This window comes from Pezoporus flaviventris, unplaced genomic scaffold (assembly GCF_033815535.1).
Source record: "Pezoporus flaviventris isolate CSIRO_AGI_PZ_B2104156 unplaced genomic scaffold, CSIRO_AGI_Pfla_v1 ptg000001l, whole genome shotgun sequence".
Lineage (NCBI taxonomy): Eukaryota > Metazoa > Chordata > Aves > Psittaciformes > Psittacidae > Pezoporus > Pezoporus flaviventris.
The window spans coordinates 47298277-47304276 of record NW_026892549.1 but is presented as its reverse complement, the minus strand read 5'-3'; the positions used below and the strand labels follow the sequence as shown (position 1 = coordinate 47304276).

The window sequence follows — 6000 nt, the reverse complement described above, 5'->3', positions numbered from 1 at the left end:
GGCAGGGGCCGGGGCCGGTGGCGGAGCCGGTGGCGGGGCCGGTGGCGGCAGAGACCCCCGGGGCTGCGGGCGGGGGGACGCGGCGCCGCCGCCCTTGCAGTGAGCGGGGTCCGCTGCGCCATTACTGAGGCGGGCCTGGGGCGGTGCGCGCGTGCAGGGGCGGGGCGGGGCGGTGCGCGCCCCGTCCCCACGAGCCGGCGGCAGAACCACAGCCGCGACTCGCAGCCGGTCGCTGCGCCCCGCGGGCCCGCACCTTCGGCACCGGCCTCGCTGCGGCCCGGCCGGTACCTGGTAAGGCACCGTTCTGCTCCCTCCTCGCTTCCTTTCTCCTTCTCTGCACCTGCGCGGGCCCGCCGGGAGTTTCCTGCCGAGGGGTGCCGGGCGGGCGGGGCGGTTGCTGTGGTGCTGCGCGGCGCCCTCCCGCTACTCTAACGCTTCGGGTCCCGGCGCCGCGGAGGCAGCCCCTCCTGGTGGCACGGGAACGGCAGCGGGGCCCGGCTCCGGCCGCTGGGGCTCCGCCCGGCTTGCTCTGGGACTGGCTCCGCAGCGCCCAGGAGCCGCTTGTCGCGGCTTCCCGGCTCCCGGCGCTCCGCCAGGCCCCCGGCGCCGCCGGAGCCGAAACTGGGCTGTGGCGTGCGAGGCTATTCAGTAACAGCCTTGGTCATAAATGATTAACTGCTCACCCGGGGAACGGGGAGCCTGGGCTTTCCGGACGCAGCCGTTTATCCCCGGCTGTCTTGGCGGCCAGACGCGCTGAGCCAGCGGTACGTTTGTTCCTGAAATGCCGCCTTACGTTTTTGCATGGGCTGTGAAACGCTGCTGCGAGCGCTGACATACCACAAGGCAGGGACGAAGGTTGCTGTGCCCTAGTTGCTGTTTTTGCACAAATCCAGCCGTTTGAGGGTTTGTTTTGTCAGCACGAAGATGAAAGACCGCTGAGGTGATAAGGGAAGTTTGGTTTTGTGTGTGTTTTTTAGTTTGGTTTTTTTTTGCCTTGTGTGTACATGGGGGGGGGTGGAGGTGGGGGTGTTAGCATTCCTTTTTTACTGTGCATGAGAAATTTAATCATTAGGCGTGGAAATCTTTGATAAGCAGTGGCAGCTGGCAATATCCTTTTATTCTCAGAGTGCAATGCTTCCTTTGTTGAACTGTAAACGAATAGTGTAGGCATCTTCCCCACCCTCAGCCTCATCATCCTGAGATGTGAATCACCTGTACCTGCAGATTTATTTTCTTGAGGAGAGCTGAGAGGCACCACAGCAAATCCATCTTTTTTCATTCCAGGACATATTCCCCTGGAGTGATTTAGTTGATTCCACCTTGAAAAATATGCTTCAAGGCAACTAATGATCTTCTGTGGGAATTCTTTTCTGTTAACTTTTAAATTTGGATTGCTGGTTTCTGTGTGATTCATCTTTCTTCCATTTCTTTGAGCTTCTGATAGATTTTCCAAAATGTGATGATTCAGGGAAGGTAAATTGCAAACTTTCTATGCAGCAGAAGACTGCTGCATACAGAATGTCAGGGTTAACTAGAAACGTATTTGCACTGGCCATGAAAGAAATCCTGGGTGATAACCTGTTGAATGCCGCTAACTAGAGTCTTCAAGCTGCTGTGAGCTGGATACTGCGCCCTTGCCACAATTGTTTCTGTGAATGTGGTGAAACTGTAAATGCAGAATAATTTCCAGGTCAGAACAGGTTGATGCATTTGGTGAGGTGCCATCACAGCCTGCTGGAGCTGAATGCTGCCGCTCGACTGAGCGCTCTCCCACTAATTGTGTTATGGGAGTTGAAGGAGTTTGGCCCTTCAGGAGACCACCAGCAGGATCTGTTAAAGGTAATGAGACACTAATCAAGATAAGGTTTGTACTGTGTCAGGTGCTGTATAAACATGTAAGAAGGTAAGGTCACAACTCTGAGAAGTTTACGATGTAAGAAAGTCTTATGATTAAGATGAAGTAAATTAAGTACTCTTCAAAATGTTCTCAGGGTTATCCTGAAGTGAAGGGTCTGTTCCCATAGTCCTTACGCCCAGGCAGGTGTCTGAGAAGGAACATGTGCATAAGAGCTACTGTTTTGTCTGACATACTGTAATAAGCTTAAAAATTGAACACAAGCATCTTCTAAGTACTTTCTGTGTTGAGGGAAGTTTGCATCTAGATCAGTTATTTAGTCCTTCTTGCTCAAAGAAATGGAAATGAGGCTATGTCAGGACACTTTTCTGCCATTTCCTGAATTTTAAGGAACTACCTGTCCAGTACAGAAATCAGTTTAGGCCTATTTTGAAGAGAAAGCACGACAACATTCCAGTGGCCTTCAGTGTGTTTTATATCTTTTGAGTTTTCTTCTGGCAATGGTGGAAGCACCAAAGCTGTGCCTGTCAGCAGCTGTAGGCAACCTGTGTTTGGTATTAACTTCTCTAGGCTGTTATATTCATGTTCCTTTTCACCCACATGTGTGGCCTCTGTTGCCATTCTGGGAACTGCTTTTCCTAGTATCTTTTCAGGGCCCATGTCTTAGAGATCTTTAGTCACTGTTAAGTAATGTTAGTCATGCAGAAAACAAAATCCTCAGTCATTTTCTCAAAACAATCTGGTGTGATGCTTTACACATCTGAAGGGAAGGTCAAACTCCACTTTTCACTGCTCACTGGAGGATAAAAGTAAAACTGTGTAACAATTTGGATCAGAGGACCCAGGAACAGTAAGGCTTTGCATAAAGATCAAGGGAAGAAAAATAACTAATAGTTAACTGTTATTTTAGTTAACTTGTAGATAATATTAGGGATTTTATTGTCTGTATTACTCTGGGGAAATATGTCTCCTCTGTCTTCCATGTTTTTCTGCACTGTTTCAGTCCTACAGTTTCTCTCTTTTTACCTTTTCTTCCTTCTTCATGTGCTTCACCAGCTTTCTCACTTTTTTCTTCTTCATGTACAAGAATGAACAGTGCTGAGATAGTTAACTTTGATAGCAAAGTGCCTTTATTTTAGTCTGGGCACCTTCCCTGCTAATAGTTGTTTGGAAGCAACACTTCATAGCATTATTATATCAAAGCATTTGGCTCTTCACTGAGACTAGCAGGTGGCTGTGCAGTTCATGTCTCTTTGCCTTGTTTGTTTCTGAGTCCCTTGACCTTCAAGAAGGTGGTGACACATTGTTATGCCTCTGCATTTGCAAGATCTTTTTTATAGTCCTGAGGACCTCTGGAGGACTGTATGTTCATGTTTTACAGAGTTTGAGATGATGGGTGCATAGTTACCTTGTATTACTTCCAATACATATTTGAAAGAGGCATCCTGGGCAATTCCCACAGCAATGATTTTGGCCCTGGTAGTGCTTGTCTTGTAGCATGCTAAAGACCAGCTCCTTGACAGATTAATTTGATGGGGTGATCAGAAGAGCTAAATCCAGCTCGTACCTTGACCAATGGTGTGTGCAAAATACATTGCTTTTATTTCAGGAGGAGTTGTGGCAGCACAAGGGATATAAATTCTGGGATGCAGAGAGAAGCTGGAGGGTGAAAACTGACATTTTTTGACTGTTTAGTTTCACAGTCTATGGGTGGAACAGACGGGTGACGAGGGCAAGTCTGACAGCTGTGACTTTTCTTTCTGAGTGGAAGTAGAGTAATTCCCTAGTTCTGGATATGGATTAGAAGAAATCTGGTTTTGGTTATTAGCCCCCACTGTCTTTCCTGCTGAAAGTTTGTCCATGTGAAGCTTGTTTAGAAACTCCATAATGAAATCCTGTGTGCAAATCCCATTTTGGGTGTGTGCATTTGTGTGTAAAACCTGAGAAATGAAAATGTGATTGGGGCAGTTGGAGAAGTAAAACATTTCTTCTGAGAAGTTGTCAGCAGATGTAAGCTACTCTTTTTTTTTTTTTTTTTTAAGAGATTTCAGGAGGAGACTTCAAAATTCAAGAGTCAGATGTTGGTTTCTCAATGTAAGAAATGACTTCTTGTTGACTAGGCCACCATATACTTTATGGGTGATGGCTCTATTACTCAGTTACTAAAGTCATTATTAAGCAACAGTGACAGTGCTTTCACTTATTCTTCCAGTGCAATTATACTTTCACTAGAACTCGTACCAAAGAAGTTTCTGATGATTTTTTGTTTAGACAAGGCAAATAGCGTTGCAGACCCTAATTGGGGTTTTGGAATAAAGTCAAAACTCTGCATGTGTTTTAAACATCTTGTAAACAACAGTAATACAGAATCCCTCCCCATCTTTTTATAATACGAATTAGAGACTAATCTAAAAATATACTTTGCCTATACACAGCAGGAAAGGACTGTGGCATAACATTTCCAAAGCTTGGAAATGGTTTGGTAAACCAAAGCTTGGTTTACTCTTAGCTGAAGGTATACAGTTTCCTCAAAAAACATGAGTTACAAATGAATTTACAGTACTTTGTGACTCCTTGTCCTTTTCCTTCAGACAAAAGGCCCTTTCAATCCATTGTGGAACAGTCACTGATTTTCATGTGGTCATTCAAGAAAAGGATAGTGATTTGCCTTCATAATAGGCCTTTCAGTACTCTCTCTAGTGGTTTGTTGACTGAAAAAAATGCCTATGGCTGTGTACTGTGTCCAGTGTTTAAATTACTGATGAATCTAATTTCCCAAGTGTTGAAAAGTTAAGAGTTCAAATGGCAAGGAAGCCTCACCTGTTTGTGAAGACCGGTGTGCTGCTGCTCAGAGTTGAGGACAGATTTTGCCCTCTGTAAACTGATACAGTTTTATGTTCACTGCTTGAAGGTCTGCTCCGTTTATTTCATTTTTTTAAGAAACCTGGTGTTTCTAAGAGCTGTGCTTCTAAGAAGGCTGATGCAATGTTACCTGTTTGTGCTGTGCATGGCCAAGATGACTGAGTAAAATTTCTTGGGAGGTGTCTTATCCTTGAAAGCTGTGGGTGTGTTTTGAGTTAGCATTAAGCTGCTAGCACTGTTGTGTTTACAGCACAGTCTCACTGTGGTGTTATCCTTCTGTGCTGGTAAGGCCAACCTGCCTGGCAGCATTCAAAATAAACACCCCACAGTTGGGGCAGGTAGACTGGTGTTTGTTGTTCCAATGTTATGCAAAATCCATGCATGGATTTATGATGTTTGACCTGAATCTTTCTTGGAACAGTACCAAAAGATGTTTGTGGTATGAGACATTTCTGAATGATGGTAGATATTCAGGATCTTGGTTGATTTTGTTAGAAACCTGTGCAGATCTTGAAGGTTCAGTGCAGGAGTGTGTGTCTGAGTATTCTTTGTGGTATTTTATGGCTTTTATTGCTGAAGACTGATGCATGTTGACAGCTAATGGGGGTGGCAAATCAGGAGTTAAGGCTTTCTTAGGTACAACTAAGGCTGGTTTAGGTACAACTGCCAAGAAAGAGTATTTGGGTTCTGGATGACTCTAAGCTCAAGCAGGTACTCAAATGGTCATTTCGGACTGAATCACTTTTAGTAGTATATAAAAACAGCTTTTAGTATGTACTGACCTACACACATCCAATTCATGGCTTTCACTTCTGCACTAGACTTAAACTATCCGCTTAGTGTTTAAATTACAGTGCTGTGTATGGTTTTCTGTGTAAAATTAAATGCAGTAAAAGCCTTGCATGTGCTGTCTGGGTGTGGTGGTACTTCTGGGTGGGAATGTTTCAAAGACTGTGCTTTATACTAGTGCTGGAAAAACCTGCAAATCCCAAATTGTCATTACTGTGTTGATGCAGGGGAATAACTGTCTTGTGCAGTAATACTACCTTGCACAGATTTTGATTTAGTGATCTTTACAACTCTGTCTGGATGAAATGTTGCCTTTTCTGTAAGTTTGTTTTCCAATAATAACTTAGTGCTGGCTAGAAATTGTTTTGAGTTGACTGTTTTTTAAGCTGCTGGCATGAAGTTGTGCTTTGGTGTTTAATATCAGAGCTTGTGCTCCTTGTTCTGAAGTTGATGAGGAGAGGGATGATGTGGACATAGACTGCTTGCGCAGCATC

At 45.0% G+C, this 6000-nt stretch overlaps 1 protein-coding gene across 2 annotated transcripts in view; it reads left to right on the top strand.

The window, feature by feature from the left end:
• The first annotated feature begins 270 nt into the window (after positions 1–270).
• Positions 271–6000, top strand: part of SPATS2L (spermatogenesis associated serine rich 2 like) — an 84103-nt gene continuing 78373 nt past the window's right edge. Inside the window, exon 1 of one of the 2 annotated variants that reach the window (XM_061456660.1) lies at positions 271–291. The gene's annotated coding sequence lies outside the window, so the exon portion shown is untranslated. Of the gene's footprint in view, positions 292–527; positions 856–6000 lie in introns of those variants that run through there. The other variant, XM_061456651.1, reaches the window with a different exon arrangement.